General features: G+C 42.1%; 1 protein-coding gene across 4 annotated transcripts in view; it reads right to left on the reverse strand.

Moving 5' to 3' along the window:
• Positions 1 to 26,595, reverse strand: part of pcbp4 (poly(rC) binding protein 4) — a 199,203-nt gene that overhangs the window by 109,562 nt on the left and 63,046 nt on the right. For 3 of the 4 annotated variants that reach the window (XM_080892765.1, XM_080892768.1, XM_080892764.1), the window contains one exon: positions 21,178 to 21,216. The gene's annotated coding sequence lies outside the window, so the exon portion shown is untranslated. Of the gene's footprint in view, positions 1 to 21,173; positions 21,217 to 26,595 lie in introns of all 4 variants that reach the window. The other variant, XM_080892766.1, reaches the window with a different exon arrangement.

Here is a 26,595-nt window from a genome sequence, read left to right on the forward strand (position 1 = left end):
TTCTTTGAAAGCTACATATGCACCTTATAAGAGAAAGTAATCAGTTACCATTTGTGTCACTGTTTGATGAACACTTATTTTATAATAATACACAGCAGTGATGCCTTGAGATCAGCTACTAAAGATTTTGTGAGGATTTGATTGATCTAAAAGTCGGTGCTGTGCTTTTGGAAACCGAATTTCCCAGAGGAACCCACCCGAGGGATTAATAAAGTTTTATCTTATCTTATCTTATCTTGTAATGACCATGAAGAATACAATATGGATGTTGTGGCAAATAGTCTCAATGAATTCTTTGTAACTGCTGGACCAAATTTAGCAAGAACAATCACTCATCCTGGGAAAGCACAGGAAAAACCCGATACACTGATTGACAGAAATCCATATTCTATGTTTCTCACAGCCGTTGATGAAAATGAAGTTCTTGAAATTGTCAAAAAATGTAAAAATCACAAATCTTTGGATTGTAATGATATTGATATGATAGTGGTTAAAAGAGTCATTGAGGCTATTATAAAACCATTTACATACATCTGTAATTTATCATTTCAAACTGGTCGATTTCCAGACAGAATGAAAATAGCAAAAGTTATACCTCTATACAAATCTGGAAACAAACACCATTTCACAAACTACAGGCCTGTCTCTTTACTACCTCAATTCTCAAAAGTTCTTGAAAAACTGTTTAAAAACAGACTGGAAAAATTTATAGATAAACATAAACTACTCACTGAGAGTCAGTACGGATTCAGATCAAGCAGATCAACATCATCGGCACTATTAGATTCAATAGAATACATCACAAATTCCATAGACAAAAAGCAATATGTGGCTGGGTTATTCATAGACTTGACAAAGGCATTTGACACTATAGATCATGATATATTAATAAGAAAACTGGAACGTTATGGTGTCAGAGGGGTAGTTTTAGATTGGGTCCGGAGTTATTTAAGTGACAGAAAGCAGTTTGTGAAAATAAATGGTGGTTGCTCCTTATGTATGGACATTGCTTGTGGTGTACCCCAAGGGTCAGTTTTGGGTCCAAAATTCTTCAACTTGTACATTAACGACATCTGTAAAGTGTCCAAAGTATTAAAAGTGGTTCTCTTTGCTGACGATACAAACATTTTTTGCTCTGGTGATGATCTGCAGAATTTATTGGAGGATATGACTAATGAAATAAGTAAAGTGAAGTTCTGGCTTGATAAAAACAAATTATCATTAAATTTGAATAAATCTAAACTTATGTTATTTGGAAATAGTAGTTTAAATACTAATGCAAAGATTCAAATAAATGGTGTTGATATTGAAAGAGTCAGTGAAAATAAATTTCTGGGGGTAATAATAGATGAAAAACTTAACTGGAGAGCTCACGTAAGATATATTCATTCCAAAGTATCACGAAGCATTGCAGTACTAAACAAGGCAAAACAGGTATTCGACAGAACATCACTTCATATTCTCTACTGTTCACTGGTTTCACCATACTTAAGCTATTGTGCAGAGGTCTGGGGCAATAACTATAAAACCACATTACATTCACTTTTTACTCTTCAAAAGAAAGCAATTCGAATCATCCACAATGCAGGTTATAGGGAACATACAAACTCACTATTTTTGCAGTCTGAAATATTGAAAATTGACGATATAGTGAAATTCCAAACAGCACAAATTCTATTCAAAGCAAAAAATAAAGAACTGCCAGGTAATATTCAGAGTATGTTTTTTTTGAAAGAAGGAAGTTATAATTTAAGGGGTTTTTGTAACTTCAAAACAATGAAGGTACGTACTACAAGAAAAGGCTTTTGTGTTTCTGTTCAAGGAGTGAAACTATGGAACAAACTGAATATGGAATTAAAGCAATGTCCAAACATAAAACTGTTCAAAAAGAGTTATAAAAATATGATCTTCTCGATCTATAAAGAAAAGGAAAATATTTAAATTAAGTGAATGTCTCTATTTAAAAACAAACAAACAAAAAATTCATGATGTGATATTATAGTATATAGTATATCAGAAATCTGTTCACTATTTTTATTACAAATTATATCAGTAAGGAAGCTGACTAAATATTCACTGATAATTTATGGGACAGGGGTGGGATTAAATAAGTGTATACTTCTTCCCACTCCCTTTCAACATGTAAATTAATCAGAATGTTTTTTTGTATGTAATTTGTATAGTATATTTTTTTTCTCTCATTTCTTTTCTAAATGTACTTGTATATTGTTCACATGTTGAAATAAATTACCAATCAATCAATCAATCAATCAATCAATCTTAAAACAAATTATTCCTAAAAGCTATCCCAGTTTATATAGGAAGTTTTATCCGGTTGATTAATGTGTGTAGGAGCAGCAGAGGAACAGACCTGCAGTATGAGCATTTTAGTAAGTGGACGTCTTGAGGTGACCAGTGGATGCTGTATTCAAGCTATACTGAGTTTAAAAAGCTAATTCTTTCACGCTGTATCTTAGCAAGCTGTTTATGCTTAGGCAGTATGGTTTCTTAATTAACACTCACACTCCTTTAAAGCCGGTCTGCGCGGGCACGCTCCGTTTTGCATAACTATTTTTAAATCCCTGTAGAACCGGAACCACGTAAGTTAGTGCAATAATCTTTTTTGTGAAACCGGAGGAGTTGTACTTACATCTTATGCCATCAGCTTGTCCTCGGTCACGGTTTCCTTCCACATAAAGCTTTGCAAATATTGCATAAAAAGTGCTTGCAGGAACAAAAACATAATATTCCAGAAACACGCTTTGTCGATCCGATCAGCTGTTCATAACACTTCCCACATTGAAAAAGACGTCAGCGCGAACTATCGCATGTCCGCCATTACCTGCTCGAAACCGGAAGTGACGTCATTTTCGCGGAAAATGTAGTTTTTTACTTGTAGGCCTTAAAAGCCTATACTACGGAGCCCCGCAGGAGACATGGGAGAAAAAAAAATTAAGACGGACTTTTGCGGGATCTCGCAAAAGTTTTAGCCGCATTCTTCGGAGGCCGCCAGCTCGAAGCCGACCGGGAGGTTGAGGCACGATGTGCCGGGAAAGCGGTGTTCCTCCCGGCTGTAGTAGGTCTCGACCTCCCGTTAGCTTCGCGATGGTGGGTGTCAGATCTTTTGCACTTTTGCAAATATGTGATGTCTTGTAAACCGAGCAGGTATCTGACGTTTACACAACTACATTCACGCCTCAAAATATCTTAAAAGTGTATTTTGTGACCCAGAAAGAGTAATATTACAACTAAGTAGCTGCCGCCATTGTTGGAATTCAACTTTTGCGAGATCCCGAGTTAGTTTTGCGAGATCTCACAAAAGTCTGTCTTAATTTTTTTTCTCCCATGTCCCCTGCGGGGCTCCGTACTATACTGGTGTTTTTATAAGTCATGTTTGACTTTATGCTTTTCTGAATAGTTGCTGGGATGCTTAGGACTCGAATTGCACTGCTGGAAATAGTTTATTTTGATGCACCTGCTGTTTTCTCTGCAAATTTGCATCATAGGATTGTTTTTCGTTTTTCCTGCAGTATATAAAAATTGGTGTATCTCAAAAATAAAACTATGAAGACACTCAAAATAAATGTCCTGTTGTTGTAAATTATTTTTTGGAAATTTTTTGTATTTAAAGTTTTGAGGGATAAACCTCTTAAATTTCTCCAAGTAGAAATATATGTAAAAAACCCAAAAACGATTTTCAATTTTTTTGTAGTTTATTGCACTTTTTTGCAATTTATGTAGCTACTATGGACTTAATGCATACATATTATTAAAATATGGGCTATAACAGTTGTATAGCAACTTGAAATGCTCCCAAAAATGGCTCTACAGCATGTAAAAATATAAAGTAAGCTCTGGCCTTGGTTCTATGGTAGGACTTAAAGGGTTAAAGTAATTTAATCCTTAGAAATGAGTGGCAGACCAACATCCAAAGACAGTCGCTGACGTGAAGGAGGAGAGCCGCGGAGGCAGGGAGCACGGGCTCCCTGGGGCTAACAGGCAGGAAGTAATGGACTCTTTATTGAATTAGATGCTCCGCAAAACCAGAGCAGTCATTATTATCCAGCTGAGATCCTGACACAACCACCAATAACAGGATCCATTAACCCCATTGGCTCCGCGCCCATTAATCACAATTAAAATCTTTATGTAATTTCTCTTGCAGTTTTATGCTCACTTGTCGTTTGTAGCCAGAGTTTGGGTCGCGCTGGCTCTGAAGGCTGTTCGTGCATTTGCTTCATTGCAGCTACTTTTACGATTTTTCATGACTTACTGAGTAAAAAGATGCATTCAAGAGCAGCCGACACCAAAGGCCTCGAGGAGGTAATATTACAGTGACTCCAGGCGGGGTGGACAAAGGAGTTTCTGAATGAACAAATGACTTGAGCTCAGTGACGTCAAACACTCCAACCCAGCAAAGGCACATTGAAAACTGATTTGATACGGGTATGTAAACTGCATGTACAAATAATCCCTGTGAGGCTTCAAACTGTTCCTAGAGTATTTAAAAGTAGAATGGGAGGCAGAGCCTTCAGTTTTCAGGCCCCTCTTCTGTGGAACCAGTAGGGCAGGGATAGCTCAGTGGGTAGAGTGGCGGCCCCATGATCGGAAGGTCGGGGGTTCGATTCCCCTGAACAGCTACCCTGAGGTACCCCTGAGCAAGGTACCGTCCCTACACACTGCTCCCCGGGCGCCCAATGGCTGCCCACTGTTTCACTGAGTGAATGGGTTAAATGCAGAGAGGGATTTTCCCCACGGGGACCAATAAAGTACACTTCTTTCTTTCTTCCAGTTTGGATTCAGGAGACAGACACTATCTCTACTTTCAAGATTAGGTCAAGGTCGAATTTATTTATATAGCACAGACGATGCTGCACATAGTGCTTAACAATATAAAAATGCCACTAAAAAGAAACAATGTAAAGCAATAATAACAATATAAAACAATGATAGGACAATAAAAGAATTAAAGCAATAACTAAGACTATTAAAATGTTTGGGTCATAGTGTGTTAAAAGCCAGGGCATAAAAATGTGTCTTTAGTAATGATTTAAATCGATCAAGTGTTTGTGCAGATCTAATATTATGGGGGAGACTATTCCAAAGTCTGGGACCTGCCACAGAGACGGATCTATCACCACGAGATGTGAGATCAGTCCGTGGGATGGACAGCATTAATTTTGAGCTAGACCTCGTGGTTTTTCCTGGAGCATAAACAGGAAGGAGCTCAGACAGGTAAGAAGAGCTCGGGTATTAAGCGACTTAAAAACAAAAAGTAAACGTTTAAATTGGATCCTGTAGGAGACAGGAAGCCAGTGTAAAGAAGCTAAAACTGGGGTTATAAGCTCTCTCCGTTTGGTACCAGTTAGCAGGCGAGCAGCTGCATTTTGGACCATCTGAAGATGATGGATGGAGGCCTGGACGAGACCAAAATACAATGAATTGCAGTAGTCCAACCTGCAAGTAAGGAAAGGGTGAATAACACGTTCAAATACATTCTCCGGGAGGTATGACTTTACCTTAGCCAGCTGTCTTAACTGAACGAAGCAGGACCGAACTACTGCACTCACCTGCTTATTCAATTTAAAAGAACCATCAAGGTTTTTGACACATACTGTAAAACATTACAGTAGGAGGAAAAGTGGCCCAGAGTGCTGACAACTTCAGTTTTATCTTCATTGAGCTTTAGAAAATTTAACAACATCCACTGGCTTCAAACTTTCCTTTTTGCTAAAGCATATAGTTAGGGCTGGACCAGGTGACCCTGAATCCTCCCTTAGTTATACTGCAAAAGGTGTAGGCTGCTGGGGGATTCCCATGATGCACTGGGTGTTTCTTCTTCACGCACTGTGTTAACAGACCTCTCTGCACTGAATCATATCTGTTATTAACCTCTGTCTCTCTTCCACAGCATGTCTTTATCCTGTCTTCCTTCTCTCTCCCAACCAATCACAGCAGATGGCCCCGCCCCTCCCTGAGCCTGGTTGTGCTGGAGGTTTCTTCTTGTTAAAAGGGAGTTTTTCCTTCCCACTGTTGCCAAAGTGCTTGCACATAGGGGGTCATATGATTGTTGGGTTTTCTCTGTATGTATTATTGTAGGGTCTACCTTACAGTATAAAGCGCCCTGAGGCGACTCCTGTTGTGATTTGGCGCTGTATAAATAAAATTCAAGTTAGTTGAATTTAAACACTCAAAGCTGCTCCAGTGAAGCGCAAGATTAAACATAAGGATATGAAACGAGGCTGCACTCAGAAATGTTCCTGCACACCAAGAGAGATGAGCCAGGGCACAGTTGCTTGTGCAGCAGGTTGCAGGAGAAAATAGAATAATATGAAGCAACCTTGTACAAAAAGATGTGAGGTTCACTCAACTTCTTTCTTCAGTTTAGCACATGCTAAATATGTACACGTGCACATTACTGCTGTTAGTGTGACTGCTGATGGTAGCTACAGAACAGCGCAGTGATAACTTCCATCCATCTGCACTTAGTTCAGATCGTTGGTTGGGCTGGAACCTATCCCAGCTATCACAGGGCCAATTAAATGAATTATATATCATCATTTCTTTGAAAAAGCATATCCCATTTATGCAGCACAGGGCAGTCTTTGTGTCACTGACTCCTGGAGTTTCAGACATACAAGGTGAAGAAAGAAAACAGGCGCTGGAAAGATCTCCTTCATCCTAATCAGAATCAGAGACTTCTTGCACCACTTTAATATGAAGGCTGGACTTCCGTGTTGTGGTGTGAGGACAACAGTATTCTGCACTTCCTTCTTCTAAGAGATGAATGGATGGATGAACAGACACAACACGACATGAAAAAGCAGAATAAACATGTTCTTAATGCTGTCTGTGTGTCATGTGCTTGATTGTCCCAGCAGCTGTTCCACACGGCCTCATCGCTCGTTTCTCATATTTGTTGAACCGTCATCGGTCGTCGTGGAGGGGAAGCTTTACAGGCCAACTGACAGCCAGTAAAAGTTACAACCACAGGCAGTGCAGAGATGGCAGCTCAACGGGGAGCGAATAAAAATATCTCCACGGCATCAGCACATTCCTTACAGCGGGCCGAGAACACTCAGGACGTGACTCATGGTGAAGATTTGGAGGAACAACACAACCGCTGGCAGGACTGGAGATTAGATGTGGACTGATTTGTCTCAGCGGGACTTCCTCTGGCAACTGAGCGGTTCCACTTGATGTAGTAGGAATGTAGCAGCGCACTCGATAGCCCCTCCGCCACGGAGCCGGTCTGTTAAAACTGCGATTACCTCACTGGGTGTGTGAGTGCATACGTGCTGTATCTCTGTGTGTTTGGATTTGGCCACCCTCAGAGTCGTGCTCCAACCGCTCTCTCTCCTCTACCTCTGCTCTGTTTCTCGTCAGAGAGAGAGCGGCGTGTGTGCGGCTACTCGTCGGGGAAACTGCTTGCACATCAGCTCCTCTCCGTCCACTCGCTTTGACTCAACATCACCGTCCTGCTCTCTTTCTGACCGGGACATTTCTTTCTTTCAACCGCACAGTTTGGTCAGAGTCACGCCAGAAGCATAACACGTGCACAGAAGGACAGTAAAACCACAAAGATACACGATTTGTATCCATACTAGGGCTGCCACAAACGATTATTTTGATAGTCGACTAGTCAGTGATTATTTTTGCGATTAGTCGACTAATCAGATCATCATCCATTGGACATAAAACGTACAGCTTATTGCACCAGCAGCATCTGCTTTTATATAACTATCATTAGCTTACAGCTTTAAGTGTGTAAGGTATGTGCTAACTAAAAATAAAGACAAGATGATAGTTTATTACATTTTAATGACATTTGCAGATTGTTTCGGTGAAGTTTAATAAACTCCTTGCTATCTAAAATATAACAGGACACTAGAGCTGGGCGATAGAACGATAACGATATGTATCACGATATAACTTTTTCTCGATAGAAAAATTAAACTATCGCGATAGACCTCGCCGCTCTTGTCCTCTTAAAAAAAAAAAGAAAAAGAAAAAAAGAACAGCCAATCCAAATTACGTAGCGCAGAGCCAAACCAATCACAGCCGCAGCGTCACGTCGCGTGACTTGTTACGTACAGCACAAATGCCAAGCCGCACGTGTGTATTTGTTTGGGAAGCAGCCAGCCACCGTACCGCCCGGGTAATGGAGGAAATGAGTGTGCCGACTAGAAAAATCAACCGAGCGTGACCGAAGGGAAAACAGATGATGGTTCCAATGCCGGAGAGATTGTCGAACGGAAGAGCCATAGAAGCTCCGTAGTGTGAAGGTATTTCGGCTATTTCAAGTCTGACAAAAAACAGAGTAGCGTGCACTGTAAATTGTGCCGAAAGCAAGTCTGGAAATACAATAAACTGGTTCATGCTCAGGCTACGTCCACACGTACCCGGGTATTTTTGAAAACGCAGATTTTTCTATGCATTTGCACCTTTCGTCCACACGTAAACAGCGTTTTTGGTCACTGGAGATTTTTGAAAACTCCATTTTTGCATTTACCGGACTAGAAAAACGGAGAAAACGCAGCGTCAAAGGTGTGCGCATTTTTTGACGTCACACTGTGCGCCACGTTATTGTTTCGGTGAAATGAATTTCTACAATACTGTTACTGTTAATTCTACTCTCTGCAGTGTTTAAATGCTTACATATACACACAGTTACTGTCCCTCCACACATACGACTCGGTTCTGCTTCTATGCCCCAGCTTTGTTTACTTTTTCCCACAGAGGCTTCTAGACTTCTGATTGGCCAACATTTCTGCACGGTTAGGAATCTAGCGCCACCTGCTGCTTTGGCATGTTCATAGTAGCGTTTTCCTTCATTTCTGCCTTTATGTGTGGACGGGATTATTTTTCAAAACGAAAACGGAAAATCTCCGTTTTCAAAAATACCCGTGTACGTGTGGACGTAGCCTCAGTCTCTGACTGGAAGCGCTAATTCGTCATTCGGCTTTTGTCAGACTAAAGTAACTGTTACAACTGTTTGAAAAGCTCAGCTATACAACAAGGAGAGATTGAGAATTTCCTTTTAGTTCTCAGTTTATTTGATATTGACAAAAGTTAGTCAGTTTTGTCTGTTCTTCTGTAAAACAAACTAAGATTTATTTTTAGAATTAATATTTTGTTTCTAAGTGGAATTGACAATTTAGTCTGTTTTGTTTGTTCTATTTTGAAACTTAAACGCTTTAGCGGCTGCCTTTTGTGTAGTTTGTAATATTTGCCTTTATTTATCTGAAAAAGTCTCGTGTTCCTTAAGTACATCTACCCTGTTGAACTTATTATGGGAAATAAATATTTAAATAAAAACAAGCTGCTGATTATTTCACATTTTCCTTGTGAGCAACGGCACATTTAAATCTTACAAATATAGTTATTTGGCTGATATCGTGATAGATATCGTTATCGCCTGAAATGAAAAAAACATATCGTGATATGAAAAAATCTCATATCGCCCAGCTCTACAGGACACCGGAGTAAATTCTGAGCATCTCACACTTCTGATAATCAGCTGTCTGCTTGACGTTTATTCAGCTGTGTAAAAACTATAACTTTAATCTCAGCCAAACCGATTTACTCAGGAACAAATAAAATACTGAAAAAAGCCAAACAATAACATTTTAAAGTTATCTAAGTGACTCATATATCCTGTTTAACCTGAGTAGCGAAAGACGGCGGTGGGTTTGAAAACGATTTGCCGGGAGTCCGGTGTTCTCACGGCTCTAGTGAGCCTCGCCCCCGGTTCGCTATCGAGCTAGTGGGTAACAGACGTCTCCGAAAACGTCGGCGCGCTTTTGAAAATATGTGGTGTCCTGATAAACTGAGCAGATATTTGAGGTTTACACAGCTACATTCTCGCCTGAAAATATGTTAAACGTTTATTTTGTGACCCAGAAAGAATAATAAGAGTAATATTAGAACTAACTAGCTGCCGCCATTGTTGGAAACTGAGCTGGGCTGCGCTATGAATTCTGGAACACAGCTTCTTCTTCTTCGGGGTTTAACGGCAGCTGGCATCCTTGTACATGCAGTGCTGCCATCTTCTGTTTCAGTCCGTTATTACACTCTTAAATCCTGCTACTTATTCCTGCGTCTCTTGGGATCTTACAAAGCTTCAAACGACGCGTCGACTATTAAATCAGTCGTCGACGATTTTGATAGTCTACGTAATTGTGACTAGTCGAATAATCGTGGCAGCCCTAATCCATACTGTACAAGATATTTGACATGAGGCCTCATCTGATGATGAAACAATCATCGATGTGTCCATAGACTGCACAAATGTCCAGATCTATTGTTGAGGAGCTCCACTCCTGGACGTGTGCAGCCTGCAGTGGCTGTTGTGGCCGCCTCTGATGAATACGTCAACCCAGAACATCCCATTCAATAAGTGGCATACTGGGACTAAATGCTGGCCAAGGAGCTGTGTGGATATGCTCCTGATTGAGAAAAGCCTGTTCTCCTCTGGCAGAGTGGAGGCAGGCATTGTTCTGCTGAAACAGCCGCGGGGCGACGTGCTGCTGCAAGAACGGCACAAGTAGCACCTCACCCAGGTGCTGCCGTCCACTCTAATTTCCACCAAAACAATGCAATGACATGGACACGCAAGCCTCAAGCAACAATGTGGAAATGTCTGTACAATTATTAACCAAACCAAACCTTCATGTTACAATTATTAATGAGTTATTACTATTAGTACATCTCCAAAAGTTGATTCAGTTCATCTGGACGTAGTGTTTTGTGTTGTTGTGGTTGTTGATCAATGGTCATGAGAATTTCCGTCCTGATGAACAGAATCAGATTTTGGAGATGTACTTACCTGGATGACTGGATGCATCAAGACGATACTATTAGTACAATTTGAGAGTCGTGCAAATTACATGTTTTACCTGCAAGAAACCAAAATGGGAGAAACCCAAGAAAACGTAGTGTTAGCAGGTTTGTGCTCCGAGTCCTTTCTTACTATGACCAGATCTCAGCTTTTGCCGCCGTTCTCGTGCTCTTTGTTCCAAAGCGTTACTGCTGTATTCAACATTTGAAGAGCCGTCCTGAAGATGAATGCTGGGCAAACATTACAGGAGTCTCTAGAAAACATCAAACATCCACTGCAATCAAGTCTTTACGTAACACAGCTGAAAGAACCAACATGGCCACATTAATCATTTAACCTTAAACCTTCAGAAGCTCAGCGTACGAGCTGCCTCCTCGGGTTACCAGCGAGCGACACTTGATGTAGACGGTTGTGCACAGGTAAGTTACGCCAATTCAAGCAACAGAGCGAGACTCAGTTGTGCCTTAAACGAAAATAAAATAATATTGTATTAACCTGAGAGATTGTACAGTAGGCTGTGGGTAATATTTTTACTCCTCAAAGTCTCCAGTGTATTCGCACAAACAAAGAAGAAGCACATTACCGTACAAATCCCGTCTTTTAAAACCAATATCTGTCAGTAAACCTCTGGGAGCCAAAATGTCTGGAAGAAAAATCCATCCAACATTTTGAGGCATTTGAATAACAAACTGTCAGCCGCTCAGTACGAGTGGAAGAATGACGGCAATGTCACACCGAGCATTCATCTGGGAGCCGTGAATATCTGTGTGAGCCAACCAGCAGCCGTCTCGTGCCAGTAGAACCAGTACGATTCAGCCTCTGGAGACTGTGCATTTAAAATCCCATAAAAATTCATCCAGTAGTTACACTGAATGAGACATTCAACCTCCACAAAGACAGACTCCAGCTGCACTGCCACACCTACAACTACGGGAAACATCCAGTTCAGGTTTATTAATATAACCTCAATTCACAACAACAGTCACCACAAGGTGTTTTATACACAAAGGTAAAGACTGGGACACCAGCAGCGCTTACTCAGGAGAGAGAATAAAGTTAGAATAAAGTTTCCTAGAGAACAGGTTAAAATGTGTCTCCATGCTGAAGAATGGCTACATTTACACGTTTATAAAAGCTGAAGAAAAGAAAATGTTTCCATACAAATTAGGGCTGCTCAATGAATCGAATTTTAATCACGATTACGATCTGGGCTTTCAACAATCATTAAAAATGACTGAGCCGATTATTAGCCCCTCGCCCCGTGCTTTCAGGGCGACCGTGGCTCAGGGGGTTGGGAAGCGTATCTGTAACCGGAAGGTCGCTGATTCGATCCCCGGGCTCTCTGTCCTGGTCGTTGTGTCCTTGGGCAAGACACCTACCGCCCTCTGGTGTTGGCCAGAGGGGCCGATGGCGCGATATGGCAGCCTCGCTTCTGTCAGTCTGCGCCAGGGCAGCTGTGGCTACAGCTAGCTGTAGCTGCCTCCACCAGTGTGTGAATGTGAGAGTGAATGAATAGTGGCATTGTAAAGCGCTTTGGGTGCCTTGAAAAGCGCTATATAAATCCAATCCATTATTATTATTATTATTTACTCTCGCGCTGCTCCGTGTGGCAAATCAAGCGCACCTCTCTGCATTTCGAATACGTGTCACAACAATTAAGAGGACCCGAGGGAAGCTCGGAAAGCTAAGCAGAAGTTATTTGGAGAGGAGAGTGACTGCCGTTGGTTGAAAAGAGGTAAAACGACTTCAGTGGTGTGGAAACATTATGGGTTTGCGGAGTCAGACGTGGATCAAGTAGACATAGTGTGTAAACTTTGCTGCGGTGTCGTAGCTGCAAATTTATTCAATCATTTATTTCAATCAAAAGTTACTACTTTCAGTGTTTCATTTTATTTTTGTTCAGGCAGCAACTTTTTGATGCAATTGTGCATTGTGTGGCTACACAGCTCCCCTTGATGTTTGGTTATTTGTATGCATAAATATTATGCAGTATTTTGAAGTTCACTAAACATCGATGTTTACATTTTTCATTTATTTTTTATATTGCAAACATTTGCACTGTTATCAGTATTTGTACACTATTTTATATTATTTTTTTACAATCTTTAAAGCCATTATTCAACACATTGTTATTGTTAAATAAATATCGTCAAATAATCGAGATCTCAATTTCAGTGAAAATAATCGTGATTATCATTTTTGCCATAATCGAGCCCTAATACAAATTTAAACCATCGGTGCAACAACGAGTGCCGCCTGTCAACTAAGAAAAGTGTCTCTAAAGCTGGGGTCCCAAACTCGTGGCCCGGGGACAGTACCAGCGGTGGCCCCGGAGACCCCTGCAGTAAAACGTGGACGTAGCTCCCAGCGCTAAAACGTAAAGCTGCATTCTTTCTAATGGCCAGCAGGAGGCGACTCAACTGTCTGGCCTCTGGTTTGGTCTGAGAAAAGAGCTTCACGCTCGCTCATTAGACACCTTCCTGATCAGCTCAGAGACTTGATCGCTCATTTCAAGTCTTACTGAGCACAACATCAAGTTCCTTTTGGTGGCAGAGCAGGTCAGCCACTTATCAGAAGGTCGGTGGTTCGATCCCAGGCTGCCTCCGGGCTGCGTGCCAAATATCCTTGGGCAAGAGACTAACCCCATGTTTGCTGGTGGTGGTCAGAGGGCCCGGTGGCACCAGTGTCAGTGCGCCCCAGGGTGGCTGTGGTTACAATGTAGCTGCCATCACCAGTGTGTGAATGTGTGTGTGAATGGGTGGATGACTGAATGTAAAGCGCTTTGGGGTCCTTAGGGACCAAGTAAAGCGCTACACAGACCATTTACCATTTTCATTTTGTGAATTTGACCCCTGCTGGAGAGAAAAGGGGCTAAAACAAGGTGGTCACTGGTCCCTCAGTGTCACACCAAACATCAAAGCACCAAAAAAGGCCTAACCGCCAGCTCTCGTGGCTACATACATAGCCCTTTATACACAGCACGTTTGCCACACATCCACTGCAGCGCTGAACTTGTGGACATCACTTTCAGAGGCGATGTAAGAACACAATTACCCGACAGAGCGAGTCTGACTGCACTCATTTGCTCCAGTGTGAGAATAGAACAGGTAATAGCACAGATAATGCCCACTCGCTACGCACCAGGCTGCCTCACGCTCTGTCCAGGCAGCAGCCTCGCCCGACCACACTGAGCATTTCCAGCAGTGAGAATGTGACTGAAGTGGACCATTTCCTGTTGTGTTTCATGTGAGGAGGGAACATTGAAGAAACTATTCCAACCTGGGTTTTCCAAAACTGCTCAGAGGATATAAAAATAACTCAGTTTGAAGCTCAAACCGTTAAAAAAGCTCAAATGTAATGGAAGCGTGATATTTCTACTGATTTCACCTGTTAATGCTGCAGCTCTGTCACTGTTCATGACGACGACATCGCTCCAGCAGCACCAAAGCTGATGTGTGTGTCGTCATTTATGTCATCGTTGTATCATTTATTTAGATTTCAAAGGAACAAAGACACAAGACAATCTGACACACACACACACACACACACACACACACACACACACACACACACACACACACATGGTCTGTAGCAAAGTCAGAAGGAATCGAGCTCCTACTGTGTAACTAAACTTTTCCAGTTTAGCCAAGCCTCAAGCATCTGCAGGATTTTCAGATTTTTCTGGATGGATGGTGTTTCCACTCAGTACGTTTTCCTTTTTTAGCCACAAAATCAAAAATGCATAAAACAAGTGGATGGAAGTTCACCTGGAGGATCTGAGAGAAACAAACACACACACACACACACACAGGTCACACAGTGGCAAAGTCAGCAGGAAACGAGCTCATATTGCACAACTGATCCTTCACTTGACCCAGCGACCTCACGCCTCCTCACTGACGCTCCAGGTGATGTCTGAAAATTAAAGCCATGAAGCGAAGGGACCGGACGAATAAAATGTCAGGAATATGTTTAACACAGCAGCCGGGGAAAAAGAGAGTCTCATTTACCATGCATGGGTTATCAAATGCAAAGCTGGAAGTCAAAGTCACACGCTGCACTGGCCTCTCAAAGGCTAATCCCACCCCGCATGTCCCCAGTACGAACTCCAGCTTTAAGTGTACAGAAGTGGAGCAAAGACTTATTATTTCATTTATTGGACTTTTTGGGGTAATTGGAAATCTGTCCAACTTCTAAAAGTGTTTAATCCAAGTCTAATTCAATCCATTCACATTAGTTTATAATAAATAAGTACGTCTGTGAAAGATCACCAGTGGTGAATGTCAAATCTGGCAACGTTTTGGCATTAAAAATAAAACCAGGATGGAAATCTGAAGGATTTCTGAGGCTGTGAAAGCACCGATGACCCAAATCCATCTGATTTCTGCTTCCACGTTTTCTTTATATGCAGACACACAGGCCTTTTTAAGAGTTTGTATTTTACACACTAATTGGCATCTTGGCAGAGAGGACGAATGAGAGCAGGAGAGAAAACAAGCAGTCACGTTGATTTAAGCCAAAGATGGAGAGCGGGGCGGGGAGGCAACGAGCAGAGAGAGATGAAGAGAGATAAAAGTGGCAGAGGGACAGAGAGCGAGGACCGTCAACTCAAAAACGGCAGTGGCACTGATAAAAGCAGAGGGATGGATGGTGGGGCACAAAGAGGAGAGAAGAACAAAGAAGGTGGAGATAGACGAGGAGGAGGAGTCAGACAGACCCAGAAAATTTTGCTCAGGAAAGAAAAGGAAACGGAGACGAGGCCCAGATGATTCCTGATGTTGTTACAGCTCAGTTAGAAATCACCTCCACCCGTGTGTGGGAGCACACATCCACCGAGTCCATGTGGGGCTGACATGTTAAACACATGCTGAATCGGAGCAATTTTAAGTAAAACAAGCTCACCGATTGGACGGTTTTAGTGACATAATCAGCGTCAGAAGTCCAGGACCAGTGTTGATATATTCCATTCTTTACGTGGTTATCTGCTACAAAATGAACCTCCAGGAGTGAAGGATGAAACCAGGAACTGCAGTTCCTCTAACGTCCACTCGAGGCTCCAGCCCTGAGTCAGTCTCCAGATAGACTCAAATGAAAACGGGTATCAGCTTTGCTGATAATTGATCCATAATGCTGAGATTTTTCCTCTTGCTTGCACAGAACCACTTTGGTCCAGTTCTCCGATCAGCACCAGGTTCATCTGTTAGATTTGTGAGCAGCTCGGTGAAATGATCAGAGTGTGTTTTACATTAAACTGTTCAGGTGTGCAAACGGCCACGTTACACCGTGTGTAAACTGACAGATGTTATTTGCATGACTGGCCAAAGGGCAGTGAGACCAGAAGACAGATTCGGCTCCACGCAGCGTTTCCTTCATGTTCAGCAGGATGGCTGCTGCAGGCGCTGAAAACTGAAGTGACACGCAATTCACTCAGTTTGAAGAATCTCCTGCAAAAATGTGTCCACGGAGAAACTTTTAAAGGATTATTTGTATTTGTGGAGGTAATGATAATCAATCACAGCGGCGCATAAAGTTTATGAAGGTGTAATTCACTACAGATGACAGAAAAACTGCAAAAGTTCAGATATGGATGACGTGTTTGGAGGATATAATAATAATGATGTCATCAAATATGCTCACATGACCAAATCACACATTACTCCAAGTCTGCTGCAGGCAAAACAGGAGGAGCATTAAATCTGATGTGTGTACGCAAAAGTTAAATTTACCACATTGTAAAAAAAATAATACTACAATATACTTCAACTAGCAAAAGTAAAAATGCTGCTTCTTCAGTGGCTGAATGCATAATGTCTAATGTTGCAGTTCTAACAGAATTTAAACGCACTCTTCACATTTATCTCATGTATGTAAAACACTCCAGTTTATCTGTACACTTCTGCAGAGTGACTAATAAAGCTGTCAGAAAAATATAGCGCAGCAAAAAGTTCAATAATTCAGCTCGACGTGAAGTTCAGATGTAGAAGAAACAACTGGAACTACTTTATTGGAATCAGCCTGAGTACGTTTAAAATACAAACTATGATGACTCGAGAAACAAACAGATGAGAGATGATGAAAGAGTTCAATACAGGAATTATTCAGAGTAATGCTTGTGATTAATCATCTTAGTCACTAAAACAGGGAAAATAATGTGAACCACAAGCAGTGAACATCCATTTATTAGCTGACTCGGCTGCTGGAAGAAGAAGCAAAACTCTGTTTGGAACTCGTAATATTGATTCCTGTTGGAAACCACACAAAACAAAAAGAGCTGTTTTTAATGTGACGTACCTGCTCCACTACAAACTACTGGGAATGAATGCTGCTATGTTAGAGCCTAGTGTAGAATATAAACATGTCACCATACTGTACTTAGTTCAGTAATGGAAGGCAAGAGACCACCAACCCATTTTTAACAGCAGGGCCCTGTTTCAGGAAGCCGGTTTAGTGGAAAAACTGAGTAAGTATACCCTGAGTTAACGAAAACTCTGGGTTTTCGGTTTCACAAAGCGAGTTCAGATGAAGCCTCAGTGAGTCACTATGACGACACACTCCGTGAAGCTAACCTGCCCCCTAGCAGGTTTACTACAACTAACCCTGACTGTCTCCGCCCCTTTGTCGGAAACCTGACAGTAGGAAGTGTCGGACATGGCGTGCTCCTTCCTTGAAGAGCCAGTAGATCGTGAAGCCCAAATTCTCCGCAGAGCTCTCCGCCGGGAGAGAGTGATCAGAGCGCGTTTGGACATTTTATCATTTCCTGATGATTTTCTGTGCGAACGTTACCGTTTTCCAGCACAATCTATAATTTATTTGAATAACATCCTCAGGCCATATATTACGCATGTGACACATCGCGGACATCCTCTCAGTTCTGTACATATTATTTGTATTGCACTTCGGTTTTTTGCAAACGGGAGCTTTCTGTATAATATTGGTGACGCTGAGCACGTTTCCAAGGCTACCGTCTGTCGGGCAGTCAGGTTGTTACAGTTGCACTGAAACGTCTCCTGTACTCGTCTGTGGTGTTCCCCGGTCACAGACCCACAAGATTCATCAAAGAGGGATGCCACAAAATTGCAGGTATCAGGATGAACAAAATTTAATTCATGATGTGGTGATACTTGGACTACTACTTAAATTGCACATTTATTTTCAGGGTTCCCAGGCGTGATTGGCTGTACAGATGGCACTCACATTCCAATCATTGCTCCTTCAGTAAATGAAGGAGACTATGTGAACAGGAAGTCTTTCCACAGCATTAATGTACAGGTACATAGTTCCCTGTAGCATTTCAAACTAACAAATTATTTCATTATAGTAATGGATGCTAATTTGTGTTCTCTGCACTGTGAAGATCATATGTGATGCTGCCAACATTATCACAAATGTGGAAGCCAAGTGGCCAGGCTCTGTCCATGACTCACAAATATTCCGTGAATGTACACTGAGCACAAAATTTGGACATGGTGAGTTGAGAATACTGTAAAATATATAAAGACCAATTGCTTCAGGGACATTTGAACTGAAGTGTATCCTTCTGTCTTAGGAGAGTTCACTGGCTACTTGCTTGGTGATAGGGGGTATCCATGTTTACCCTATTTGCTTACCCCTTACCCTGACCCTGAACCGGGCCCACAGCAGCGATATAATCTGGCTCATTGCAGGACAAGAGCCAGAATTGAAATGACTATCGGAATGCTTAAGGCCCGGTTCCAGTGCCTGCAAAGACTCAGGGTCACCCCAGAAAGGGCATGTGACATTATTGTGGCATGTGTGATTCTTCACAACATTGCCACAATTAGAGGAGAACACTGTCCTTCTGAACCAAACATCAGCAGTGATCCAAACCATGAACATCCTGACCCTCCCACGGACATACAAGATGGAAGCGCAGTCAGAGACACCATATGTCACAATCATTTCCTTTGACCCATCACCTCAACATGTTGAAAGAGGAATAAACAGATTTTTTGTTCAACTGGCTTTATTGGTCACCTGTGTTTCCTGTACACAAAGTATTAAAAGATGTAAACCTCATGAAGTGTCTCTGTTGCTTCCTCCTCTGTAACAGCTGTCAATGTTTCTTCATTATTTTCCTGTAGTAAAGAAATAAACAACATTGCTGTTCTACTGTAAACTCATATAATCTGTGGAGTATTACTCACAACTGCATGTTGGTCTGGCTCAACAGGAGGCTGCACCAGATGCAGTACACCACCACCATCAACTGATAGAATATGAGGTTTATACAGGTCACTTATAACTTACAAGGGACCAAATGGCAATTAACAAACATACCAAGCACCTTACACTTCATTGTCATTATGCTCTCAAAGACAACCAAGACTGAGGGAAGGCAAAATCAGTAGGAAAATAACTTCACTACAAAATAATTCATTATGGTAAAGAGTTTATCAAATGAATGTGTCGCACTGCAAAGGTGACTGTGAAGAAAGGATGTATGCACATCATGTATTATTTTGAATTTACCCCCTATGTAGGCACTTGTGTCTTGCGGGGTTATTGCCTCAGAGGATGTCCCCGCAGAGATGCCTTCGGCCACAGGGCGCCCACTGTTTTGGCTGAGGGCCAACTGCTCAGCCTCTGAGTGGTGGTGGTGGAGGACCCCCACCTGTTTTTCGGGCCTCCGCTTTTTTTCTGTTGGCTATAACGGGCCACATTTGAGCATACAGAGTAAGCAAATATGTACTTGTAATGTGCTCAGATAATTTCAATAAGTGCTTAAAGAAAGAAAATTAATGTAGCCTCTAACTGCAATTGATTTACATGGGACAAACAGACCAAGCACTATGGCTCATAATACAATTACACCTCACCTGTTTGGACTATATTTTTATATTTCATTTTTACTTGCTGCCAGGCACATTTGGGGCCTGTTGGGTTGCACCTGCGCTCACATCACGTCACAAAATAAAATGTATAAAATAACAAATAAAATAACATATGATAAAATAACGTGTTAAATGGGTGGAAATCCCTCGATCAATGTTTAAATTAACACTCACGCATTGACTCTGTCGGCTATGTTTTGCCATGCATGCTCCCTTTCCTTTGCAGCTGAGGCTGTGTTACTTTTTTCCGCGGAATTTGCATGTTATCGGCATATGCTGCCATCAGAATTTCGGCCTCAAGCGCTGTAAAATACATTGACCGCGCCTTCTTTCCCTCCGTCTCCATGGTGACTCGCTTAATCTGTGCTCCGCTTATCAGGGCTTTATGTATCCTCGTCCGCGCGCTTCACTTGGGGTTAAAGCAACTCCGCGTTGACTGAACTAATTGTTATCAGCCTTTCTGAAACCGAATATTCCGAGTTGGACAGTTCGGGGTTACTCAACCCTGAGTATCGTTTTTCACTCTGAGTTTTCTAAACCGGCTTCCTGAAATAGGGCCCAGGAGATTCAATTCAACTTTATTTATACAGCTCCAAATCACAACAACAGTCGCCTCAAGGCGCTATCAATGCTAACCAGCAGCTAGCTAACAACACATTTCTGTATTGATTTTGTTTTTTTAAAACTGGGCATTTGACATGTGCCACAGCATCATATGGTGCTTCTGCATCCGCAATTATTGTCTGTAGTTTACCATCATATACCTGTTAGAGAGTCAACATGTTCACGTAGCATCAACAAGCGCACGACTTCATGAGCTCAGGTATGGCTTCACTGCTGAAATTCACCGACTTCACTTATTAAATACAAAGTGAATATAATGCTCATGAGTCTCGCCTCTCCACAGACTAATTACTAATTCAGTTTCAATTTGATTTCATTACTTTTTACAAATCAAAACAACAGTCACTCCAAGGTGCTTTATATTAGCAGGTAACGACTCTACAATAATACAGAGAAAACACCAACAATCACATGACCCCCTATGAGCTAGCACTTGGCGACAGTGGGAAGGAAAAACTGCCTTTTAACAGGAAGAAACCTCCTGCAAACCTTACTGCACTATCTCAGTAAGGGACGGTGATCTGATATGAACAGCTGAGGCTGAGGGGAGGGAGACGAGACAAAAGACGCGCTGTGCAAGAGAGCCAGAAGCAGACAACAACTGCTCTAACGAATTTACTGACATCGTCAAGAAACAGGATTTAATCTGCAAATATCTGAGCAGCAAAACTGCTGCCATGTTTCTGATCCAACTGCCATCCTCAGACTTACAGGAGTTTCTAGATTCTTCCTCGGTATTCTTCATGTAGACTGCCTCGCTCTGCGTAGCCTCAAACATGCTTCATCTCTTTTTATACAGTAAAATAAAACCGATAAATTTTAACACAACAGCTGAAGCATAGAAAGATTTCACTCACTGACCTGCTGCTCAGATCTGTGGGCGTGGCATTCCTGGAAGACCTGTGGGAACAGAAAAAGATACTCTGATTACCATCTGCTCAAACGAGACCAGATTTAAAGTCAGTACAAACACACTGACCAGCTAGCAGCTAGTTAGCTTAGCTTAGCACTAGCATAGGAAACGAGGGAGGCCAGCTAGCCTCTGAAGCTCACTGACAGCTTTTATTTTAGTGGATTTCTGATGCGTTTCCACTTTCTCTTTAAGAAAATCGTTGCTTTGCTGCATCCATGTTCAAAATCCACTAAAGCTTGTTGGAAAACATTTGTGCTACGAGAGAAATTTACAGATGATGAAGAGAGACGTAGACTTCAGTTTGACCTCATTTTACATTTTTTTAAGTTTCTGGCATGAAGTTAAAAAAAGAATGAATAAAGAAAATGTTACATCTTATTTAAAGGGCATAAAACAGCTGCTGCACGTCTCAGATTGTTAAACTCTTCCTGCTGAGCTGTTTTTCTACAGACACCCACACAACAGACACCGAGCCCACAGACGTCCACATCCAGCTTCATTTATGCAGTTTATTAACAAATTAGTTTGTGAAGCCAGTGAGCCACAGCTGTGGAAGCACACACACACACACACATATTTTTGTACTGTAAATATAAAATATTTTTCATATTTTTTGACCTGAAGGAAAAACGTTTGGAGAGAAAGAGAAAAATATAAATAAATGAAAGATTAGAATAAACTTGAACTAACAGTTCTCACCACTAAAACCATTTATTCTGACTGTTGCTTCATTAGTAATGAAAGAAAAGCTCTTTGTGAAACTGCACTGTTACAAAACTGCACCTCTGAATTGCATGCCAGGAAATGCTTTTTTTTGTCTATAATGCTCATTTTGCATCACTTCTGGTGGACGTTTACTGTGGGCGGGGCTCAGACAGCGCCGCCCACCCAGCTTAAAAGGTGTTTTCACTCAATAAAAATGTACTGAGCCACTGACATCACATCATTTACCTTGAACCAAAGTAAACAAAGTAAAATGCGAGTTAGGAGCAAACGGCCTGTTTGTTAACTGAAGGTAAGAACAGACAGAAGAAAGGTCTAACTAAGCAAAAAAACTTATTTTATTATTATTAATACTTATTATAATTATATCATTATAGAAATTAACAATAAAAGTAATTAGTGAAAGTAAAAACTACCATAAGCACCCAGAGATAGCAGAACCTTAAAAACGCCTTCATGTCCCTGAGTCAGTTTACAGTTGGAAGCTTTTTGCATATTTGTGTTTTGGGTGCCGGCCTGAACACAAACTGATCTTTATACATGCTGTTTTTTATTATTGTGCTAACCTCATTAGTTGTACCCATCCCGACCTCAGAGACCCTCGGACAGCTCCAAAAGCAGTGTTCAGCGTACCACGGCTTACACTTGGTTCGGTTATTTTTGAGACAGTAACGATGCACCAGCATCTATTTCTGTCATAACTGCCGGTGTTCTGTTTTGGTGAAATATTCTGCACCTCGTGTCTGAATCTATGACCGAGAAACCGAGTGAGAGGCTTGAATACATCATTACCAGGCAGCATCATGGCAGACTCGCTGCAGGTCTTTAGCTGAGTTCTAAAGGGCAGGATATTGGAAACTGTGTCAAACCACATGCGAGTCGAGACCTTTATGCAAAGTTAAATTCATTAAGAACGTCTGAACAGGTCCTAACAGGGCTGAGTCCTTGTGACAGACAGACTGAGTCCTATATACGGACATCCAGTCCTCAGAGGGTCGGAAGAAAAAGGTACAAAGATCAGGAGGAACAAAATCCCTGAGGAAATGTCAAAGGGATGATTCATGAGTGGAAGAATCGTTCCACCCACCGGTCAGTCTGCTACAAACATGAACACACACACACCGACATCGTCCCATGCAGCAAACTCAAAGCGTGCACTGTTAATAAGGAGGAATGTCACCTCTGGAGTACCATGGGCACAGATATTCTATTTCATTAATCGCTTGTACAGTCATAGTGCTAGACGCACTCCTTTAGACCAGAACAAATCAAACTGTTTTGACAATTTTTTTTACTTTGTTACTTATAAGAAACCAAAAACCCTGAAAAGCTGAACTCCAGGCAGCTGAGTGTATCTGAGACGTGAGGCAGTCTCACTAATGTTTTGCATGCACAGCTACCATCACTCTGAAGCCTGCAGTCACACAAATGTAAAAACTAGAGTAGATTTGGATTTCTAAACTTTGTTCCAGCTACCAGCTACCATTTTACTGTCACACAGACCGTGTTCACACTCAGTCCTTATAGACCGGAGAGATGATTTTAAAGCACAAATGCTTCCAGTGCTCTTATTTTATCCAGTGAAAGAACAAATCAAAACCTGCAATTTCCAAACCTCTGGTCAAACCTCGTGCACTCAGAATAAAGTCAATCACAACTTTTAGCCATTATCAACTCGAGGTTCTCCTCCACAAAGCAACAGCTGCTAACGAATGCAGACAGATTGCTTCTGAGCCCAAAGCAAAGCCCAAGAGCTTTTCATGCCGTGACATTCACACAAACTCCAGGGAGGAACAACTCGAACGGAATTTATGTTTGTGTGTGTGTGTGTGTGTGTGTGTGTGTGTGTGTGTGTGTGTGTGTGTGTGTGTGTGTGTGTGTGTGTGTGAGTGAGTGAGCTGTAAAGGCGGTCTAAGGCGGGGCGCGTGTCTGATGTCAGAGAGGACACTCAGCTGTTTAACACTGTGACAACTGCAGGGGGAGAGATGACCAGACTAAAAGACGACAGAGGCTGAAGGAACAAAGTATCCTAGAATCCCAGGACTCTGCTGTATGGCTGCTATGGGCATGATCCACCGCTCATTGTGTGTGTGTCTGTGTGTGTGTTCGTTCTTTTTAAGCCCTCTATGCCCTTTTTCAGACTTGTGCTGGTGTAGCCGCGCGTGCCGGCGTGAGCGCGTCAACGTGTGCCCTCTGCCCTTTTCCAGATGTCGGCTGTTAAACGTGTGCGCGTCTCCCTTCAGAGCTATAATGAGGTCCAGGGGGACGGCAGCCCTCCTGTCCATCTCTCCGACCAACATCGCACACATTGTGAGGATCCTGACCCGTACCACACACACACACACACACACACACACACACACACGCTGATTCTACACGTCTATATTTCAGTGTCAAAAATCAGGCCCCATTAGAGGAGAATGGAGGGAGTCTAATTAGGCAGCGAGTTCTCAAAAGCTCGGTGTTCACGTTCCTGTAACACGAAAGCAAAGACTGGACAGAGAGAGGCACTCACTGGGTTTTTGGGCGACTTCACGCTGACTGTTCTCCGGTAAAAACCACCACCCTCCAAGTTTCTTTCACAAATTGTACATTTGCTCGTTTTGTTTCCTTTTACCACAGAAACAAACTCACCACCACCCACTTGTGTCAAAGAACACACACCCTTCATCCTGAACCCAGCAGGAGGGCCTTTCATGAATAAAGGTTACTAGAGTCAGCTATATTAAGCTAAAACCAAGTGTGAAAAAACGCTTTACTGAAAAATATTAGAGAAAAAAGTAACAATAAAATGAAATTTTCTCATGTTTATTTCAATTTTTGTCAGTTTAATCTGAGACATGGAGGCACTAAAACCCGGCCCTGGTCCCTATCAGGAGCTCACACCAACACTGAAACTGAGCTTTAACATGAACCTGCTCAGAGCTCTCGACCGCCAATCGAGGCGGTGAATGCGGCGGCGACGGGGAGACGTTTTTTTTTTCTAAAAGGTTTATTAAAAACTGTTGTTTAAGAGCTAAGAGCTCATCAGTGACTTCTTAAGTCACATTTACCAATTTTACAGCTTCACAGACCAAATATGAAGCTCATAAATTCTACCTACACCAGGTAAAGATACTGTAGTTTAACACTGGTCATATTTGCACAGCGTGACTCAATAAAAACATTCATATTTCATGCACTGATCTACAATAAAGATTGATTGTGTTTATAAACTGAAAACACAATCAACCCCCCCCCCCCCCGAGCCTGGTTCTACTGGAGGTTTCTTCCTGTTAAAAGGAAGTTTTTCCTTGTGAACGAATATTTTGTTGTAATTTGAAAAGAGAACAACATCAGCTCAGAAAGAAGGCGGAGTCCACGCAGTTTGCACTGTTACGAGAAACATGTCTTTTAAGGAGAAGCTTGTCATCTGATGGAGAATCCTTCCAACAGACGATCGTGGCTCAAGAGTTGGGAGTTCGCCTTGTAATCGGAAGGTTGCCGGTTCGAGCCCCGGCTTGGACAGTCTCGGTCGTTGTGTCCTTGGGCAAGACACTTCACCCGTTGCCTACTGGTGGTGGTCAGAGGGCCCGGTGGCGCCAGTGTCCGGCAGCCTCGTCTCTGTCAGTGCGCCCCAGGGCGGCTGTGGCTACAATGTAGCTGCCATCACCAGTGTGTGTGTGTAAAGCGCTTTACTCGTCAGAGTGAATTATTTTATTTCCTCACGACTCAAACAACTTTTGGAGATTGACACTTCCACTCCTGGAGTCGAACATTTTATTAAAATATTTGCTTTATTAACTTTGCCACATGCCTGACATCTCTGCATTAAACCAATTCAAAGCAGATATGTATCCCTGCTCCTATAAAGCCCTGCTGGTAGGAGGTAACAACAAAAAGAAGAGAAAGGAAAATAGCACGTGGGGAGGTGAAAACTGCCATTAAACTGGCCAATTACCCACAGCTAATGTGTGATCACATTTTCTCCGTCCAGTTTGTTTGTGGCTCATTTCACAGACCCAGAAACAAACAGGCAGATTGAGTGTCTGCACACAGGTGTCCTAATGACACCTCAATCTGAAAGCTTACTCTGGGAGCTTGTTTTGCAGCTGGTTTTGTACAAACTTGTTGCAGATTCCTTCTTTTAATAACACCACAGTCCTAGCGGTGCCATGAAACCTGTTTACCCCTGAAAACGTCCCCAAAGCAGGAGGAATAAACACAAATGCAGTTTCAGGGTCACAGAAGTGGACCGAGTGTCAATCAGAGCGCGAAGATCGGTCGTCATCGGCACGTTTTAAACACCAAACCAAACAACAGCAAAGCTCCCAAATCCAGCTCCCTTCATCTCCCTGTTTGTCTTTCTCAGGAAATAAAAATATTAACTAACGGTAAATATTTACTCAACACTTTCAAGGTTAACGAAGCAGAAAAAAGGAGCATCTTTGTAATCGGATGTAAAAAGAAGCTGCCGACAGAGAAAACACGTGGAGGCTTCCAGAAAAACAAATGAACGATGCTTCGCCTGCATAATGAGACAAGTATTAGGGTGTCAGCTAAATACGTGCCCACATTAAATGAGTGTTCGGCTGCGTCTGATAAGAATAATATCCACAGAAAGCTTTCTGATCACTAACAAGGGCCGGCTGGTAATAAAAATC

Source organism: Rhamphochromis sp. 'chilingali', assembly GCF_963969265.1.
Source record: "Rhamphochromis sp. 'chilingali' genome assembly, chromosome: 9".
In the NCBI taxonomy this organism is placed as follows: Eukaryota; Metazoa; Chordata; class Actinopteri; order Cichliformes; family Cichlidae; genus Rhamphochromis; species Rhamphochromis sp. 'chilingali'.